This window comes from Arachis ipaensis, chromosome B09 (genome assembly GCF_000816755.2).
Source record: "Arachis ipaensis cultivar K30076 chromosome B09, Araip1.1, whole genome shotgun sequence".
NCBI classification, from domain to species: domain Eukaryota; kingdom Viridiplantae; phylum Streptophyta; class Magnoliopsida; order Fabales; family Fabaceae; genus Arachis; species Arachis ipaensis.
Genome location: NC_029793.2, coordinates 105298903 through 105321525, shown reverse-complemented (window position 1 = coordinate 105321525; position 22623 = coordinate 105298903). Strand labels below are relative to the sequence as shown.

Sequence of the window (22623 nt, the reverse complement as noted above, 5' to 3'; positions counted from 1 at the left end):
TGCCTGTTTTGGCTCCAGGACGACGAGCATGTGCAACTCATGTTTGACATCCACGGGAGAATCATGGCAAAACAAGTGATGGAGCTTTCTGCTGAAGTTGGTGATGTTGGTGGCAGTGGATCCTCCCACTCGACCTTTATGCAGGATGACCCACCTCTCGCACCACCACCGATTCTCGTAGCTAGTTTAGTAGAAGACATGGATGTCGGTGATGAAGACTCCGATGAAGAGTGCGTTGCGGATAGTAATGATAGAGATTTGTATGAAGATGATGATGAGTAGGAGTTTGTACCATAGACGCCTGGCCAAGCCAGTGGTGCGCTATATATTATCTCCCCCCTCGCCCCCCACTCAATTTCGGCACTATCAAATGTACCAAGTCATTATCATGCATTAGATCTGGACGTAATGCATGAGAAATCTCCTTTTTCGAATACTGGAAAAGACGATTACAACCTAGACAATAGGATGGAGTTTTGTGTCAGCCACAGATTCAAAAGCAGAGATGCAGTAATGCAGGGTGTGAAGAACTACAGCATCCACAAAAGCGCTGAGTACCGAGTGGTCGAATCAGACCAATTGAAGTACCATGTACATTACCACCAAGCTACAACTGGATGTCCCTGGAGTCTCTATGTAACCCTCTGATAGAATCTCAGATACTGGTGAGGTCAAGTTTAATTGTAGCATATTTACTCATTTATGATTGCTATATCTAGTGTAGTTTCCAACCATGAATGTTTTATTTCATTAGGGAGGTCTGGAGGGTTGGTGGAGCACATACGTGTTTGGCACCCACCATGTCCTAAGACCATCGACAGTTGGACAGTAGCCTCATCTGCAAGGTCATCCTGCTGTTGATACAGTTTAACTCATCCGTCAGCATTCTTATCCTGCAGGGTGTAGTTTGGCAAATCTATCACTTCAAACCCTCGTATATAAAGGACTGGATGGTGAAACAAAAGGCAATTGCGTAGATATACAGGGACTGGAAGAAGTCATACAACAAGGTGCTAATGCTGCTACAAGCACTGCAGAGTTATAATCCCAGAACGATATGCAAGCTCAGGGTCGTATTTTACTATGATGGGCACCTTATGGTCCGTGACTGTAACATGTTCGACAAAGTATTCTAGACATTCCCGACCTGTGTTGAGGCTTTCAAACATTGCAAGCCTTTTATTTCTGTCGACGACACACATTTTTATGGAAGATACAGTGGTGTGTTGCTTATTGTAGTGGCACAAGATGACAACAACAATATCCTTCCTATTCCTTTTGCAATTGTAGAGTCTGAGAGTACGGAGTCATGGTCTTTCTTCCTGACTAATCTAAGATGATGTGTCATCCCACAGGACGGCCTGTTGATTATTTCTGATAGATCCCAGCGATCAAGGCTGCACTGAGGGCTGATGATAGTGGATGACACCCTCCCAGTGCGTTCCATGCTTATTGTGTAAGACACATGGCCGCAAATTTCATGTTTAATTTCAAGTCCACCGAGGGCAAGCGATACCTCATAAACACTACTTACAGTCCAAGCAAGGTTGGGTATGAGTGGTACATGGATGCCTTGAGAGGTTTGTCGCGAGAGATGGCAGACTAGGCTGGTAGATTCAACAAAGAAATATGGCTACAATACTGCAACAGTGGTCGCCGGTTTGGGCACATGATAACAAATCTGTCAGAGTGCATCAGTGCAGTGCTAAATGGTATAGGTAGTTGCCGAGGACATCATACACATCACGTACGAGAGGCTACAGAAGTTGTTCATCACGAAGGGCATGGAGGCATAGGCATAGCTGGCGATTGTAAATCATTTCTCCCAAAGGCTGATGGCTGTTGTTGAAAAGAACAGAGAGGGTATCCCGAAGATGCGTGTTACCCATTGTGACAGACGGGCTTTAGTGTTTGTCGTTGAGGAGTTACAACCGTTCGAGGGTTGGTCACAAGGTTCATTCCGTGTTCGGCTAACAGTGGGTATGTGTGACTGTCGACTTTTCCAATCTCTCCACTACCTATGCCGACATGCGCTGGCCACTTGTGCCGCCGCAAGCATCGAGTAGGCTCTATATGTTCATCCAGTGTACGTACAGGAGGCTATGTTCAAGGTATACGAGCCAAAGTTTCCACTAATACCCGACGAGGCACTTTGGCCAAAGTGGTATGAGACTCTGCTTCGTCCTAACCCACTCATGCGCAGGAAGGCTACCGAAAGACTTGTCTCTAATAGGTTCCGGAATGACATAGATGATGTCGAGTGCCAGGAGAAGAGGTGTGGTCCATGCAGTATGAATTGTTGATGTAATAGTTGAAGATTGTGTTCTCTGTTAGATTTTTTACAGTGTGTTTTATCATTGTATTCTGTGTTTGCATCACACTTTCTATAGTGAATTATCAACACAGCACTTATACAAAATACTCATAAAAAATACTATGTAAGATAAGTTCAGTATAAAGTACATAAAATGTTCATACAGAATATCGAAACATCATGAAAACTTAAGAAAATATAATACGACGTAAGATACAGTTAATAACATCATAATCTACATAAAATATATAAATACATCATGGGTGCTGGGGGTCATGGTAGTGGAGCCAATGTCCGGTGCCACATCGTGGAAGCTGTGCCTGGCACTGAGGTTGGCTGGGCCGAAGGTCTGCATGAGGCTGGGCCAGGACAGAAGGATCTGTGGCATATGTGGAAGCGGTGGTGGAGGTGGGTAATAGTAATATCCCGAGTATGCCACGGGGGCATACTGATGCATCTGAGGCTAAGGGAGTGGAGCATACAGTGGTGTCTGCTGCAGCTGGGATGCAGTGAGCAAGAGACCATAGTTCATTGATGGCAGAGTCATATACCGGGCACCTGGTCGCACCCTGATCCGTATGATGAGTCAGTGTCTGGTGATATGTGTGGAATCCAAGCTGACGTATACGCCGAAGCTGAGGAGTGATTGATGTGGAAAAATCATCCGTTAGAAATTTTCACAAAATTAGTTCTGTTGCAAGTATAGATCCAAAACAACAATTAACCCTCAATCAAAGTTTAATTTTGTTTGTCACTTAAGCAAACCCAAATAAAAACCGAGAGTATTTAAACCTCGGGTCGTCTCTCAAGGAATTTCAGGGAAGTGTGCATATTATTGGTTATGGGATATATTTTTGGGGTTTTTGGGTTTGATAGACAAGACAATAAAACCAACAATTAAAGAAATATAAATGATAAAAGGCTACTCATGGCAAGGCTTAAGAGTCAAATTTTCCTATCTTGTATCATTGACCATAACATGGTAATTACAAAGAGTTAATTCCACTTACTTATCCTCTAACAATTGAACGAAAGTCAAGTGGACATAATTGATCCTAAAACCAATTAACAACCTTAAATCACCAATGAAACTGGACATCAATGAAATCAAGGGACCTAAGTCCTCAATCACAAGGCAAGAGTACCAAAATCTACTCTAAAATCCAACCAAACATTTTATCAAACACTTGGAAGGTATAAAATAAAAGCATGGTAAAATTGCAAGTATATAAAATCTATGGCTACCAAATGCAAGAAAACAATAATAACAACTAGATTATTAAGCAACAATAAATAAAGAAACATCAAATTGTATTAATGGAAATTAAATTCAACAAATAGTTCATAAACATAAAAGCGACATAAAAAGAAAATTAACAAGAAGACTAAGAAGATGAAAGTAATGGAACAAGGAAAAGTAAAGGAAACTAAATCAAAACAAGCAATTAAATTCTAAACCTAAGATAAATCTAACCTAATTCTACCCTAATTCAATGGAGAAGAGAGAGCTTCTCTCTCTAGAATATAACCTAATGCATGATACTATTCTATTCCTAATTGCTCTCCCCTTCATCCTTCTTGATTTTGGTCTCTAATAGCTTCAGAAGTGAGTTGGATTTGGGCCTGATGAGGCTCAGAAATTGCCAGTCACGTTTTCTCTAATGAAGTCACGTGCTGCTTGTCACGCGTATGCGTGGGTCACGCGTACACGTCGCCTTGACAGATTCCCTTCTCATGTGTATGCGTGGGTCACGCGTACGCGTGGCATTGAATTACACAAATCCTTTCTCTTCATGAATTCTCCATCTTGCATATTTTTTCTTCACTTCTTTGATCCAATCCTTGCCTTATAAACCCTGATAATTAGAGCCACTTGAATTGTTATACCCAAGTATTAATCTGTAATTGGAAATTACCAATTAGCTTGAGACTCACCAACTCTAGTTCTTCCCTACGAAGTAACTAGGACTCGTGAGCTAAGGCTAATTATTTCACTTGAATTTCCTCCACTTGTTAGAGGATAACTAAGTGAGAGCAATGAGATTTTACCATCACACTTGGGAAAGACAATAAGGATAGAATTTTCAATTCTCACCTCTAACCAAGGCTTTTTATACTGATTATTTTACAGCTCTTGCTAATTATTCATTATTTTAATTTCTAGTTATTTATTTCACTTTTTCTCAACCTTAAAATTTCCAGAAAAATCGCAACCAATAATTTGTATTTTGTGTCAACTCCTAGGGAAATGACTCAGGATTTTACTCCTGGTTATTTATCTCATTTGTGACACATTTTAAATTTGATAGCAGAAATATCGTCAGTTAAGACTGTACCTGCAATGGTGATTTGAAAAAATACTTTTGATAATTCTTGACTGGCATTTATCCACTTATCAATGATGGTGGTGCTGGTCTCGGAGGTGCTGAAGGTACTGAAGGTCCTCTTGAGGGTGCTGCTAAGGATGTTGTTGCCTCTGTAGGATGAGTAGTGGGTGTTTTGCGGGCTAGAGATTCGAACCGCTTACCTTGCGGAATAACCTTCTTGCGGTCGGCAATTGAGGGTTTCTCATCCTGAGGCTCCCAGTGTACCTCAGCCTGACGAGTCATCTGAGTGATCAAACATGGGAATGCCAAGGTGCCTTTGATATGTACTCGGGACATATACCTCCTGATGAGTCTTAGAAGGTACAGGTCCTTTCCTTCCATGACACACCAAATAAGAACTACCATATCCGCTGGCACCTCCGACTCGTGAGTGCTAGGCATGACATAGTTTCTCAGTATCTGTTGCCACAACCTAGCCCATCATTGAGATAATCAATCTTGATGCCCGTGGAGTCGGCTTCGACGTTCTGAATGCCCATGGAACGTCAGGATGAATAGCTACTGTACGAAGGACGGCATCCTAGTTAAAATCTATAAGCTTAATAGCCTCCTCAGCCCTATGGAAGATCTCTTCTATTGCTTCCTCTGTGACTAGAATCTGTCTTCCCCAAAGTTGTACCGCATCAAAGGTCGTCCGATAATAGTTGCAGTAAAATTCTCGGACCCATGATAAGTTCACTTCTACCAACTCTATCCAGAAATACCCAACCCCTCTGTTCAATTTGGAGTTCAGTGTACTTTCTTATCTCGGGTGGTATTCATAGCTTTCTCTCCATATGAAGGTTTCAGTCTTCCAGAAAGTGCTGAAACCTCAATTCACAATAGAGGTTGGCAAACTTAACTGAGTCGGAGGAAGGCGTAGCTTGATCGGCCTTCTTCTCCATAGTAAGTTGCCTCTCAGATAGTGCTACATCTGTTGACTCAGTAGATGGCTGTGATCTCTTCCTCTTACTAGAGGTGGCCTTAGCCTTTCTTTTTCCTTTTCCATCAGACATCCTGAAAAATAAATTTACAGGATACGAAATATCAAATATACGCACAGGCAATGAAGGAAAAAATAATATAACAGGCAGACAATAGACATAAAACAGAGGAATTCAAGGCTTATGCATGAAGTGAGTTGATAAGAGTGCAATTACTTGGAATAGGAAGAAAACAGAAGTAAAAATAAAATAGAATTTACATTCCAAGTAATTGAGTATAATGAAAACCAAATTGCTTGTCCGTTAATAACCAAAATTGCTATGCTTTAAAAGAATAGGAAAAAAAAGTTAGTTTAAAACGGAAAATGAAAAAGAAAGATTAAAAAGTTAGTTAAAAACCAAAAGTTAGAAAAAAGAAAGTTAAATATTAGTCGCATAGAAAATATGATTCTTAAACTAAGAAAGTGTTCAAAAATTTTGAAAGACAAGCAAACTCACATTCATGTAATAAAATGCAAGCATTGATGATGAAATAAATCAGATAAAATAAGCACAAAAAGAACATAATCCAACATCAATGTGTTTGATCACTAAATTGTAAAACTTGGTGTGAAAATATTGAAACATGCACTTAATGTAACCTAAAAGGTATTGAAACAAAAACTTCATTCAAAAGGTTACAAAAGTGAAATGCACCAATTGTTACCAATTACAAGAACCTCAATTACAATTAGCAAGGTTAGGCCACTTGGAAAGTTCATAATACTAACTTCAATGGTTGGATAAAAAGAGAATTGAAATTGAACCATGAAGATGAAACATTTTGACCTAAAATTGATAATTCAAAATGTAGAGGTTATTCACAAATGATTGGTCAACAAGGGTCTATTTGACACAGAAATCCATCAAATAGCACCTTGATGCCCTCAATTATGTAATGTAACATAAGGGAACCAAAAGAGAGCGGAAATGCTTGTCGAGCAATTCATGAGTTGAGTTTGGTAATAAAATAGAACTGAAGTAACAATTTACCAAATTCAACGCATAAACCGGGATTCAATTAACACAAAATTTTGAAAAATTTTGATAGCATTCCGGCAGTAAATAGGATGTTTTTGGATTAAACAAACAGCAAAATAACAATCCATATGAATTCAAGTTAAATCAACAAGCACAAATCACAGGAAATCCATATGAAGACAGCAGCAGAAAAATTAACACACTAGAAATACATAGATTAACAAAAGAATACAACATCATCATTATCGTTACCTAACAAAACAGGCATGAAATAGTCATTCCAGACAATATCAGCAACAAAAATTCAAACCTAAATCCACTACAATATCAATTAACTACCTAACCACCAAAAATCCACTAAGATTCATTTTCAACTAATCTAACTAATAAAAATTAACCAAACAAATTAAACTAGCTTAACAGAATATTAACAGAGCTTAGAAAAAGGGAAGCAGGGGAAACCTAGAAAGGAAGAAGCAGAAATAGAAATGGCAAGGAAAGGCAGACAGGGAAGGTGAAGCGGGGGCAGAGCAGTGGAGCCACTACTGTCTGTGGTGATGGAAGGGAGACCAGAGCGGAACAGGGGATAGTGGCGAACTTCTATTCGGGTACTGAGACGGGGAAGGGAAGAAATGGAGAAGAAGGAAAGAGAGAATAGGGAAGAGAGAAGGTGGTTGCTGGACTGAGGGGACGCCGGCGGCGAAAGCGTGGCCGCGGCGGTGTTGTGGCTGGAAGGGAAGAGAGAAGTTGCAAGAAATGGGAAAGAAGGAATGAAAGAGAAGAGAGGGGTAGGGATGGTGGTCGGCGGTAGTTTGGGTTTGCCGGAGGTGACTGGTTGAAGAGGTGGTGGTGAAAGTTTGGCAATGGTGCTTCAATGGGGGTTTGGGAGGGAGAGAGATGTTGGAGGGAGAAGAGAAAGGGTCACGTGAATGAGCTAGGTCTCTTTGCATCAGGGGTTAGTGAATTCAAACTCACGCGTACGCATGGGTCACGCATGTGCGTGGCAGGGGTGAAGTTGGCATCGACGCGTAAACATGAGAGGAGAAAAGAGGGTGTGACGCGTATGCGTGGGAGAAAATTGCGCTGGACGCGTAGTGCTCGCACCCTACGCGCATCACTCACTGTTTGGACCGTGCGATAGCACAGTCCTTGCATAAAAAATTCAGGATCAAGATTTACAGGGTGACCCGTACGCGTGGGTCATGCGTACGCGTGGGAAAGGTCATGCGCCTCGCACCCCACCAGCACGGTCCTGGCACAACTCACTGTCGAGGCCATGCTGTTCACACCGTTTCAGGATGAGCAAATCGCAGGGGTCACGCGTATGCGTGGGTCAGGCGTACATGTGAATAGCTTTTTTTGTTTTTTAAGAAACATAGAATAAAATAGGGTCACTTCCACCTACTATTTACAACTCTAAACCAAGCAAAATTCAAATCTAATAAAAATCTTTATGTTTTTGAAATATTTTTCAAATACTATACTACGCAATTGAAATAAAACTTGCAATTCAACCAAAGATTGAATCCAAAACAACTATCCTATAACTCAAAGCATAAATCTAACCAAACAAACTAACAAACAAAGTAATATATATACAAGAGTGATATCAAAGCAAGAAATTACCTAACGATGGTAACTCAATTCATTCATTAATTATATCTACAAGAGAATGGAAAGAGGCTACCATGGTGGGGTGTCTCCCACCTAGCACTTTTATTTAAAGTCCTTAAGTTGGACATTTGGTGAGCTCCTTGTCATGATGGCTTGTGTTTAAATTCATCCTTGAATCTCCAACAATGCTTGAATCTCCAAAATGCTCCAAGATACCAATTCAATTGCACCAAGCGTTGATGGAGTTCTCCACAAGCTATAAGCTCCCAAAATTGATCCACATGATGTATACCGGGATCCCAAATCTTGTGTCTACACCCGTCTTCGAGTTGATCATCACAATTACAATCGGGTGGCAAGTTCTTAGAATTCTCCTTTGAGCATACAAACATCCTCCTTAACCCAAGCAATTGAGCTCTACACCAACTTTTGAATTTCCACTTTGATTATCCATCCAAAATGAACCTAGGATTATATTTCCAACCACTACACAACTCTCTCTTACTCTTCACTCCACAAAGAGCTCTAAGTTGACCATCCGTTTCAAGCAAGCCATATTCAAGTGGGATAATAAAGCTTAAAGATATGAGTTTTACCCACTCAAATGATAAGATAGATGGTTGCTTAGCGAGAGAGGCTCCAACCAGCTTTGGCAAGGTGATTACAACTCCCTTTTGCTCTCCTTGATAACTTCCACCTCTCGACAAGTTTCTTCAACTTCAACCTCTTCCGCACCAAATTCTTCTAATTCTTCCCCATCACTCAAATCATATGTTGGAGGTTGAGTAAAATCTATCTCAACATCAACCTTAAATTCAATGGGAGAAGACTCTTCAAACTCAAGAGGATCATATGTTGATGCAGAATTGATAGTGAATTTTCGTCAGTTAGGAATTTCACAGAAATAATTTCGTTGATAGTATAGTTCCTAACTAACAAACAATGCTCAATCAAAGTTTAATTTTTGGTTGTCACAAGTCTAACCCAATAAAAGTAACCGTGAGTATTAGTCCCGGGTCGTCTTCTCAAGAAATTGCAGTGAGGTATGCGTATTATTGGTTATGGTATTCAAGGGGTTGGGTTGGTAAAAAGGGGAAAAAAATAAATGGCAAGAAAATAAAGTAACAAATAAAGAAAGCAAGTAATAAAGGAAGACATTCATGGCAATGATTGAGAATATAGGCTTTCTATCCTAGTCATTAATTATCATACAATAATTATCAAGAATTTATCCTATTTCGTCATCTTCAACATCGGGAGAAAGTACAATATCATCTCCAACACAGGAAGAAAGTCAAATAAGACTAGTTAATCTCAATCTATAAGTCCTAATCAACTTACTAATTGAATTAGCAAGAGATTAGAGTCAATGGAAACAATATTAACTAACAACTCTAGATCACCAACATACGTTGGGTATTAATGACTCAAGAGCACCTAATTTCTCTTTCCAAGCCAAGAATACTCAAAATTCTACTCTAATATCCAACCAAGCATTTTGTCAAACACTTGGAAGGCATAAAAGGAAAGCATCATAAAATTGCAAGAATATTAAATCTACAACTACCCAATGTAAGAAATTAACAATAACAACTAAGGAAAGCACATTAAACATGAAATACCTCAAATTGCATTAAAGATAATGGAAATTAACAAGATTGCATGAACATAAAAGAGGCATAAAAGAGAAGAGGAAAATAAACCTAAGAACACTAATTCTAAAGAGAAGAGGGAGCTTCTCTCTCTAGGAAACTAACCTACATGATCCTAAGCTAATCTAATTGCTCCCTCTTCGACCCATCTTGAATTCTGTATGAAATAGTCTCAGGAATGAGTTGGATTTGGGCCTAGGCAGCTCATAAATCGCCCCCAGCGAATTCACTTTAATGAGGTCACGTGCTGGCTGTGACGCGTACGCATGGGTCACACGTACACGTCATGTCACGCATACGCGTTGCCTGGATGACCTCGTCTTCACGCGTGCGCGTCGCTCTAAATGTTCCAAATCCTTGTTTTTCCATGAATTCTCCACTTTGCATGCTTTTCTCTTCACTTCTTCCATCCAATACTTACCTTATGAATCTGAAATCACTCAAAAAAATATATCAAGGCATCGAATGGAATTAAATGAATTAAATTTAGCTATTTTAAGGTCTAAAAAGCATGTTTTCACACTTAAGCACAAATTTAGGGAGAATTTTCATTGAATGAATGTGAGATAAGTTAATAAAATCGCCTAAATTAAGCACAAGATAACCACAAAATTGGGGTTTATCAGGAATCATCAATGATAAGAGGACTTGTTGTTTGCTCAACTTCCTTGTGTGCTTCTTGATTTACCTCCACCTCTTGGTAATTTTCTTCCACTCCAATTTCTTCTTCATTATTTTCCAAGGGTCTTGGAGGTTGTGCACCTTCTTCTTTGACCTCTATTTCAAGTCCAATGGGAGAGGATTCAATTGTAGATAAGAACTCATCAATGATTGAATCCATCTCTTGATCAACCTCTTCAACCTTAGAGGGCTCTACAACCTTTAGTTCCCATGGACCTTCAACATCTCCTAAGTCTTCAACCACTTCTTCCTCTTCAACAATTACGACTTCCTCCAATTGTTCCAATATAAAGTCCCACTCCTTATTTTCCACCGGAGTTTCCAATCTCTCTTTCATTCTTCACTTGATTCTCCACATGTGGCCATGGGAGTACTTTGAGTATCTAAGCATTGGGAGACCAACTTGGTTACTACCTCGGTTGAAGTAGCCATTAGAGCTTCAAGTCGCTCTTAAGCAACATCGCGACATTGCTCTTGGAGATATGAAAGGAGAATGTCATTCATTTGGGTTTGGGGTGGATAGGAAGGTTCATTATTTGGTGAAAAGGGTTCATAATAGGAAGGTGGTTCATCTTGTTAAAGATATGGAGATGGTGTATATTGAGGTGGTGGTTCTTGGGGATAATTATGTCAGAATTGGGGTGGTTCTATATATTATTCATATGACTCATATGGTTGTTCGTATGTGAGATATGGGTTAGGATCATATGGAGGTGTTTAATGGTATGGGCTTGTGATTATGGTGGTTGAGGGCTATGTTGAGGAGATGGTTCATAGGCATATGGTGGTGGTGACTGATAATCACAAGGAGGTCCACCATAACCACTGGATTGGTATGCATCATGGTATGGTTCTTGCTCATAATACAATAGAGGAGGTTATTGCCAAGAAGGTTGATCATAAGCATGAGGCTCCTCCCACCTTTGATTGTTCCATTCTTGATGCATATCCTCATTGTAATTCCCATTTTTACAACATAGTTTGAACCAAACTCATAGCCAAAAGGGTGAGAATTCATAGTGAAAAGAGAAAACAAAATCAAAAGCTAATAAAAACAAAATTCTACAACTTCCAAAAACTAACAAAGAAACTCAAGCACTATTCACAATATTAACATATATACAATAACCAATAACAAGCACACATTGCAATTCCCCGACAAATATAAAATTAGGAATTTTCACAAAATTAGTTCCGTTGCAAGTATAGATCCAAACCAACAATTAACCCTCAATCAAAGTTTAATTTCGTTTGTCACTTAAGCAAACCCAAATAAAAATTGAGAGTATTTAAACCTCGGGTTGTCTCTCAAGGAATTACAGGGAAGTGTGCATATTATTGGTTGTGGGGTATATTTTGGGGTTTTAAGTTTGATAGACAAGAAAATAAAACCAACAATTAAAGAAATATAAATTCTAAAAGGCTACTCATGACAAGGCTTAAGAGTCAAGATTTCCTATCTTGTATCATTGACCACAACATGGTAATTACAAAGAGTTAATTCCACTTAGTTATCCTCTAACAATTGAAGGAAAGTCAAGTGGATATAATTGATCCTAAAACCAGTTAACAACCCTAAATAACTAATGAAACTGGACATCAATGATATCAAGGGACCTAAATCCTCAATCACAAGCCAAGAGTACCAAAATCTACTCTAAAATCCAATCAAGCATTTTATCAAACACTTAGAAGGCATAAAATAAAAGCATGGTAAAATTACAAGAATATAAAATCTATGGCTACCAAATGCAAGAAAACAATAATAACAACTAGATTAAGCAACAATAAACAAAGAAACATCAAATTGCATTAATGGAAATTAAATTTAACAAAGGGTTCATAAATATAAAAGTGACATGAAAGGAAAATTAACAAGAAGACTAAGAAGATTAAAGCAATGGTAAAAGGAAAAATAAAGGAAACTAAATTAAAACAAGCAATTAAATTCTAAACCTGAGATAAATCTAACCTAATTCTAGAGAGAAGAGACAGCTTCTCTCTCTAGAATATGACTTAATGCATGATACTATTCTATTCCTAATTGCTCTCCCCTTCATCCTTCTTGATTTTGGTCTCTAATAGCTTCAGAAGTGAGTTTGATTTGGGCCTGATGAAGCTCAAAAATCGTCAGTCACATTTTCTTTAATGATGTCAAATACTGCTTGTCACGTGTACGCGTACGCATAGCATTGAATACCACAAATCCTTGCTCTTCATGAATTCTCCATCTTACATGCTTTTTCTTCATTTCTTTGATCATATTCTTGCCTTATAAACCCTGAATCACTCAACAAATATATCAAGGCATCGAATGGAATTAAAGTGAATTAAATTTATCAATTTTAAGGCCTAAAAATCATGTTTTTAATCATTAAGCACAATTTAGGGAGAATTACAAAACCATGCAATTTTATTGAATAAATGTGACAAAAATTGATAAAATCCACTAAATTCAACGCAAGATAAATCATAAAATTGTGGTTTATCAGTGATGAACCTGTTCAATGATCTGCTCCCTGCCAGTACGAAACTGATCCACGAGGCGTTGCATCGTGGTCGGATCAGTGGTATGAATCTGGAATGCATCCTCGAACCCTATCTCATTAACCATCTACTCCACGTGATAGCTGCCAGATGCCCCGACATCATGCTAGCCAGGTGGTGTCTTCCACACAGCTCGATGCTGTTGTGCACTTAACCCAGATAGATAATGATGTGGTGGGGGAGGTGAAGGAGGTGGAGGCAGTGGTGGTGGAGGGTAAATCATCACCGCCAGCTAGAATGTCACTATGCTCCTCATATTGGTCAAACTTGGCCTCCTCCTCAGACCCCTGCAACTTCTCCCCACTATTTGGCACCCCTCTCCCTCCTAGCAAGCCACCAAGTGTCCTCCCGAACCTCCCTTGCACTCCGATTCCAATCGGGGATGTCCTTGGAAAGGTGAAGAATGTCCCTCGGCTGGTTGGCAGTAGGCTAGGCGACAACAGGTAAATCAAACAACCTCGGATCATCAAGTACATCCTGGCATGATAGGAGCCTAACCCAGCAGGCACCACGGTACCAATCCTAATACTCCAAGGTCGGCCTGTAGCCGAAGCAAGGCTAAATGAAGATCCTATCGCCCTCTTCAAATCGTGCCTTCCAGCCATCATAGCAGTTGACCAGTCTGTCAAGCCACCAGACATCATCACCTCGTTTTGTGGATGTCAGGAATCTGTCAACATTGACCGAGGATCTCGGCACCGGCTACTCTCTATTGAACTGGCGCTTCACCCGGTCAACCTGGTGAAACTCGACGATGTTGAAGCAGACAAATGGGACAACGGTCAACCATGTCCCCCACTCTGCCTCGTCGATAAACCAGGGCGGGCACATAGCCTGCAGGGCAGGGTCATCATACGGCGTCCACACAAACTGAAACAATAATTGTGAAATAATGATCATCCATACAAACTAAATTAAAAGATAAATAAGTATTTGATATCTCATAGAGGAAAATTTACTATAATGATACAAATAAGTTTGATTATTATTACTTCATTATAAATGTTTAATGTATATGCGGTGAAAAAGTTACCATAACTGAAAGACTAAATTTTTTTATTAAATTTCAAGTCATTTGCTATATTTAATTTATTTGGTTAGCTATAAGCAATTCCAGCTCAAAGAATAACAGGAATCAAAAGGAACTACCAGGGAGTAAAATCTTAGTGCTAACATCATCCATTCGTAACTGATCTAGCGATAAACGCCATCAGAGGACTCGTTTCGTGTTGGTCCCTGCTCTGATGCGTCAACCCTATCACCCTGTGAATAGATACAAGAATAACACGAATTCAATTTACAAAATGTCATAATGAGTTACAAATTCCAAACACGAGAAAGATATAAACAATGGTAACCTCAATGCCATAGGATACATGAAAACTTGTCGCTCAGGTAGACACCACTGTAAAAATCTGTGGTATACCCAAGACATCAACAGTGGCGTACAACCAACTATGTCTGTCGTGCTTCAGTGTGCTATAGAGCACAGTGAATGGTATGTCCATGCAAGCACCGCCGAACTCCAAGATAGCCCACGAAGAGATAGACCAGGTTGTTCGACTTGTTCGTCATCAGGTAACCCCCGATCAGTAATAAGATGTAATACCTCGCATACTGTTGGAGTGTCTCCGGATCATCCGTCTGTGGCATATGGCAGACACGGTCCCGTAGCCATATAAGCTTCAGCGAGAACGACTCCTTCCTCTACTCCCCCTGCTGCGCAACCACCGGAGACCCGGCACGGAGCAGTCGCGCCACCAATTCCCATGTCTCTATGCCATACCATCTATAGAAATCACGGAAGCACCCCACTGGCTCCCCGTGCACGCGTAGCCCAAGGTGGTATATCACGTCCTGCAGGGTGATAGTGGCCTCACCCCAGGGTAGGTGGAATGTGTGAGTATCTGGACGCCAGCGCTCCACAAATATCGTGATAAGGAAATTGTCAAAAACGGAGTTCTGAGAGGCATTGCGTCACTGAAGCTAGCCTTCCTCAAATATAAGAAGATGGCATCCGGTGGTAGAAGCGTGTGACTCACTCGTTGAGGCAGAAGTAAGCGAGGTCTCTGACAAAAAAAATTATCACAATTATTAAAAATTTGTATACGTACATCAACATAACAAACTGACTTAACTATTGCATACATTTATTTAACAGAAATTTATTTACATGTACTAACTGAATTTATATCAATAAAACTTTTTACATTAATATTTACATAGTTAATTAACAAACATTTCCTCAACATATTACTTAAAATAAAGACATTCACTAAAGTAATTAATAATCTAATTATCAAATATTAACTTAATAATTTAATTTAGGTAAATACAATATTACATAATAGTTCACTTAACTTAAAAAATAATATTTACTTGGATAGTTAATAAATAAATTAATAACTTAAGAAACGTGTAACTAATAAACTAACTTCAATGGTTGGAAAATATCTACCAAAGTATTTAACATCTAAATTAATAATTACGTAGTTAGAAACCTAACTATAAGAAAATGAGAACCACATTCCTAGAATTATATCCTATTAGTGACCTGTTGCTAACGATACAAATTGTATTCTAATTCCTAGCAAGTATCATAACCGTGACTATACATATGTGGGATTAAATAAATGTCAAGATAAGAAAATTAACCGTAAAGTCAGCTGCCCCGATGTAGTACCAAGTTGTGTTCAGCTTATTGATGTCTGGATCACATGTATCTGCGCGCGCCATCTTCGTCTTACTCGATAATATGGTCAGAAAGGGGTAGAAGAGACGAGAAAGTGGTCGAAAGGTTCGAAATGGAGCCCAGAACCTCGCTGTAAACGACATCTATATATAGGCGTTACCTAGTCTTATCTCGTCTACAGTGTAAACGAGATAAACTTGCACGTATTTCGTTTACACTGTAAACGAGATATACACGTATTACACCACTGTCTTATCTCGTTTGTAGTGTAAATGAGATACTGTAAACTTATTTCGTTTACACGAGATAAGTAATCTTACGTATTTTTGTAATAATTTTTATAATTATTTATTTCAATAAATAAAATATTTTTTTATTTATTTAAATAAAAAATCATAAATAGAGCCTGAAATAAATTTTCTATTAGAAATAATCTTACTTCAAATTATATGTTGATTTCTGTTGACAAACAATACGCTGGCTCACCTGCATATGCACATAGATTTGATAGCAATGGACATCTGAGATGACAACTCATCTGCTACGCCGCCTGCAAAATTGGGAATTCATGAAGGCCTCAGAAAATGTGATGGTAATGACACTATGTTATCAAGATTTTTATGTATTCATTACATAACTAATGATCAAAGCTTTAAAATTATGAAATCGATGATATTATATCTGAAAATATATAACTTATTTATAAATTTATTATTATTATTATTATTATTATTATTATTATTATTATTATTAAAGAAAGAAATAATACTAATTCAAATATTTATATTTAATTATAACGGTAACAACTATTAACCAGTATTTAGCACACTTTTTGTTTTTAATATTGGAGTAACAATGGTATTATTTTGAAATTTGAACCGTTGAAGTGTTATTCTTAAATGTGGAACTGTTTAATTAGAGAATTAAAAAGTGGACCATTCGATTTGTGAGAGGTACAGAAATCAAACTGTCCGATTTATGAGAGGTATAGAAATTGGACCGTTCGGTTTATTATAGGTACATAAATTAGATCGATAAATTTTTGTTACAAAAAATTATAAAATTTGAAATATAGAAATCGAATCATCCGATTTGTGTACCTTTCACACTTTTGAAAAACATCAAAAATTACAATATTAGAATATATCACTGCTTTTGCTTCCATTAAAAAAAATGTTGTATTTGGCATGGGTGATTTATCCTAATTTTAAACTAATGTTACAACACTTAAATTAAAAGTGCATAATTTAAATATAATTTAGTGTTTATGGATATTGATAGCACACATTATTTTTTAAATTGCTTTCGTAGTGGTAATGTGCAGGTCAGTGGATCGAGTGGGTGATAAACCGGTAGGTGATAGGTCAAGACTTCTCACTATAGATTAGAATCTTTATGTTAGCAGCTTGGTAAGTACGTTCTAGAACTTTCACGAAACTCTGCCATTTTTATAAATTTTTTTCGTAAATTACGAAAAACACAAAACTGTGTCATGCGTGCTCCATGCATGTTGCGTATATTAATATTATTATGCATGATAATTTGGATATTATATGTTATTATTATCATTAAAAATATGATGTTCATGATATAATCAATAAAATAAATAAAAAAGTAGTATTTTGATTAAGTACTGACTTAAATAAGTAATTATTACTTTTAATTTGAAATTAATTAAGATTAAAACTAGAGATATTAAGGAGATGGATGATCCACTAGTGCTGTTACATGTCTGGCATGGAAACGAATGTCTTGGCTAGTACAAAATACAAAGATTTAATTTAATGAGTCTCAATGTCTCTTCCAAATGTAGCCTTATATTAAGTTGTCTTTTTTCTCTGTCTTCCCTTATTTCAAGAATCTTTCAATTAATTTCATGAATTTTATTTTTAATATAATTAATAATCACCAATGAAACTATATGAAATATGTTTGAAATATATTTTTTATTTTAATTAAAAATATGTTATATTTTTAAGTTATTTTAGCTTAATCACCAAGACAGATTACACTACTAGAAAACTAGTTATTACAGATAGATATTTCCGATGGATTTTATCCCACGGAAATACAGACGGAACTTCAGAGGAATTTTTTTGTCGAAAAAAAAAATGAATTAGCATAAATTACAGACGGAAAAGAAAATCCGTATATAATTCTGTAAGAAAAATTATTTTTTTTGTAGGAAATAGTTACAGACGGAAAATTCGTCTGTAATTAAATGGACGAAAACCATGCATTTTATTAAATTATTACAGATGAAAAATCCGTCTGTAATTTAAAATTTTCCGCCAAAAAAAAAACTAAACCTAATCTACCCCTCTCTTTCTTGAGCTCCAGCTCCATTCACAAATAACTTTTGACTCAATTCACAAAGCACTCCATGAAGACGAATACCCTCTTAATAGTGCCTCACGAAGACGATTAACCCTAGCTAACCCTAACCATGTCTTCATTGTGCCTCACTGTACCCTAACCCTCTTTTCATTGTGCTTCACGAAGAACCGCTAACCACGACGAAGAACCCTTAACCGCGACGAAGAGCCCCTAACAGCACTCTGTGAAGAACGTCGCTGGTCACCGGCGCTCGCAATGCCTCCGTCAAAGAACCCCTAACCGCGGTGAAGAACCCCTAACCCTCCTTTGAGTTTCTTCACTCTTCTCTCGCCACTCTCACCCTCAAGCTCACTGAGTCTCACCTCTCTCACGGATGGTCTCGCCGTCGACCTCTCTCTATCTCTCCGGTATATCGCTTCTCTCGCGGGCGTTTCAGACTCAAGGTCATCACGCTCTGTTTCCATCGCTGCTCTGTCACCGTCGCTGCTCTATCGCGCTCTGTCACAAGTAAATTGATGGAATTCGACCCGATCCCAATCGGTTCCTGCTCCCAAGAGAACCAGAGCATCTACCAGCAGTTGTTTAAATTACGCCGATTCAGGTATGCATTGTTTAAATTACGCCGATAAACCTTAGGGCTCAATTTTCTACGCCAGTTTTAGCTAGGTTTATCATACTTTGCTTTTGTGGCTCAATTGTTTAATGGTTCCAACTATTATACTAAGAATTTTTTAAATATATATATATAAGGCAATTTTGAACTATATAGTTTGCACATTTGTTTGAACTTCTGCAGCAAAGCATTGCCGTATGAAGTTACTCATGCAGCAAAGATTAGTGGCTTGCCCATGGTTTCTTGATCAAGTCCTCCTTTAGCATAATTGTAAGTCTAGCTACTTTCATGCAATTTATTTCATGGTTTATGAAAAATTGGAGCTTGTCTTGTTCATTGCCCATGAATGTTTGGCTTCTACTATAATGATATCAGTCAATAGTTCACAATAGGATAAGGGAAACTAATGTACTGAAATGTCAAATGTGTTTCCTTTGATCCTGTTTGTGTACCTAGATAATTCAAATATTTATATTTATTTATTTTATTATCATAAAAGCTTTTCAGTCCTTAATTATATATGCTTTTTTTGGTGTTGTAATTATTTAAGCTTTATTGGTTGGAATTATGTCTTATGTTCTTGTGAATTATATATTTCTAAAACATAGGGGCCACATCCACACGGACAAGGAGTTCCATCTTCACCTGCTGTAAGCTATCATGTTTTCTGAGATAGTTCCTAATTTAGGCATAGAATGATATTAATTTTTGTTTCATTTCTATTGATGCAATGCTAAAGACTGGGACACCTCTAAGTATGGAGACGCCACATTCTGATCGGGGTTTGATAAAGAAACTGAAAGTGTTTGAGGGGCTTGCAATGTCAATTGGGAATGGCCATATTGATAGTACAAAGCTTAGAACTGAAAACAAGCTGTCACAGAGGTTTGTTAGTCTGTTTTCTTTCTATATAAATTTCTGCAGATTCTTTTTTATTTATTTTTTAAATTCTTACGTTGTGGGGTCATGGAGGGGAAATCAGATACTCTTTAGTGGGATTAAACTCAAATTTTATCCCTCTATTTAGAAGACTAGTCCATGAGTTCGTTATTCTATTAGGTGCTTGTGGATAACTAAGTTTTTCATGAATTAGAAATGTTATAGTTAGAACAACATAAATCGTGTGTTTAAATTTTAAACTGTTTGAATGTAGTGGATTCTATGCAATTTTTCTTTATGATGAATGATTCCTCTATTTGTTAACCCAGCTGACTTATGTAGGGATTAAAATCAGAATTGGAGAAAGCTTCCCTGCTTTGGGCCGTAGTGCTATCTACTTGAAAGAATCACACATCAATGCCTTGCCAAGGCTGGAATTCAGTTTTGGATATGATATTTCTTAGATTTTGGCTTTTTGTTTACTTTAGTCTACACCACATGAATGTGATCTTAGAATGAGTACATTTTAATGTGATATTTCTTCATTGCTAATTGCTATTTGCTCAGCCAGCTAATCTTGACATGGTTTGTTATTTTGCATATTTTTAATTTAAAGATATCAATTTTCATTTTGTTGATCACTTATCTGAGTTTATTAATGATAGGGTCTATGTTCTCACTCTGGGCATTTTTATTGAGGAACAAAAAGGCAAAGTTTTCTTGTGAGAAAAGCAGTGATAAAGAAGAAAAAGCAGTAGCAGAAAGAGCAAGTGAAGTGAATTTTGCAGACGAGATAAGTGGAATTAACACAGGACCTCCTTCACCAACTTCATCTATTAATTATTCGAGCAGCAAAATTGTTCAAATAAGTTAGAAAATTGAATAGGAGTTGCTTGCAATATAGGTCTTTTAATTTACTAGTATGAGAAAAATCATTTAGAGCCCTTTGGATACTCATTAACAACTTTTAATTTACTCAATATACTTTGTTGATGTATGTTTGTTACTTATTATTATAGTTGATGTATCAATACACTTTGTTTATATTTTGAATTATATTGACTTGCTTGTTTATAGTAACTTTTTTTAGTTTGATAATACGATGAATTTGTTTATTTTTTGAAATATTATAAATATTTGAATACAAATTAGATAAAAATTTGTATTAAATTTATATTTATTTTGTATGAAAACAAGTTTATTTTGCAATTGGAAAACTAAAAAAAATTCTATTTTACCTTATTGACGGATTTACAGACGGATTTTCTGTCTGTAATCAGAGTGTGAGATGATTTTCCAAAGTTCAAATTACAGACGGAAAATCTGTCAGAAAATCCGTCTGTAATTACAGATGGAAAGTCCGTCTGAAAATTCGTCTGTAATTATAGACGGAAAATCCGTCGAAAAATCTGTCTGTAATTACAGACGGAAAATCTGTCGGAAAGTTCGTCGTCTTCGGGAAACGGATGGAGAATTTACAAAGGGAAAATCCGTCGGTAACTGGTAAAAATCTGTTTGTAATTTTCCGACGGAAAAAATTTCGTCGGTAAATAATTTCTGACAGGGCTTTACAGAGGGACAAAATCCATCGGTAATTTCGTCGGTAACCAAATATCCGTCTGTAATAAAGACTAAATCTGTCTGTATTAATCTATTTTCTAGTTGTGTTAAAACATGGCTACTACAATGTCTGTTAACTCGATTATGCTGGAGACAAATTATTTTTATCTCATAACGACAATATAAAAGATAGAGCAGAGAAGAACAGCTTGTACAACTACTATGTCCTGGTTCAGCCACTTAATGTAATTTGACTTACATTCAATCTCTATCACTATAATGGTAGTCTTTTCACTTGGAATTTTCAGTACAACTACTGTATCCTGGTTCAGCCACTTAGTGTAATTTGACCTACTTTCAGTCTTTATCACAATAATGGTAGAATTTTCACTATAATTTTCAGAAATCCCAAGTGAAAATACTAGAACTACACTTATCAATTTTATACTCACGCCTCAGAATTAGTCCAAATCCATGTGGCTAGAACTCAAATCTAAGAACAAGATTCAATTCATCGATGGATCATTACCAAAATCTACACAAGATGATGCTTCTTTCGCCACTTGGGACAAATACAACACCTTTGTTCTTTCTTGGATAAATTTGTCTCTCAACTCCGAAATTCGTAAGAGCGTCATTTGGACCATTGCTTCAAATCTATGGCAAGATTTGTGAAAGCAATACTATCATGGAGACATCTACCAGATTGCAGAACTTCATGAAGAGCAGCTCTATGCATCTCACCAAGGAGACATTTGACCAGTATGCACCTCTCTATCTTTGTTTCAAACTTATCATTACATAAATCTAATTTTTTTCAAATTACCAGATGGATCCGCAGTTTATATGAAACTGCTACCAGGATTAGAAGACTTCCATGGAGAATCGGTCTGCTTACTCAAGAAACCATTGTTTAGTCTTGACAACCCTATCAAGAATCATGTAAGCAAGTTCGAGAAGTCTCTAGCCTAAAGCAGGATAGTAGACACTGAGAAAAGGGTACGTGTCTCCAACCAAGGAACAGATGTATTTTATAAGTTGTGTCAGTATAGGATAAAAATATATATGACATATACGTAATAAAGAATAAAAAAAGATTATAGTTGGCATTACTTAATTAATTAATTAATTAATTAATTAATTTAGTTGATGTTTATATCCTTAAATTTTTTTGCTTAATTTTAATGTTTACTAGTAAATTAAAAACAATTGTACAACACATATTGTGATAATTAGTTCTCAAACATAAATTAGAGCAAAAATCATTTGAAACAAAATCGCATTTTGTACTTTTATATATCTAATGAAGTAACTATATTATTATTGGTTGAGAAATAATTTTTATTAAATAATTGAATAATTATTAAGTAATCTATAAAATATATAATGAGTATATGAGAAATT

General features: G+C 37.1%; 1 long non-coding RNA gene across 1 annotated transcript; it reads left to right on the top strand.

The window, feature by feature from the left end:
* LOC110267005 lies at positions 224-18422 on the top strand. The gene is made up of 3 exons (XR_002354288.1): positions 224-234; positions 4911-4918; positions 18265-18422. It is a non-coding gene; the product is annotated as an uncharacterized LOC110267005 (long non-coding RNA).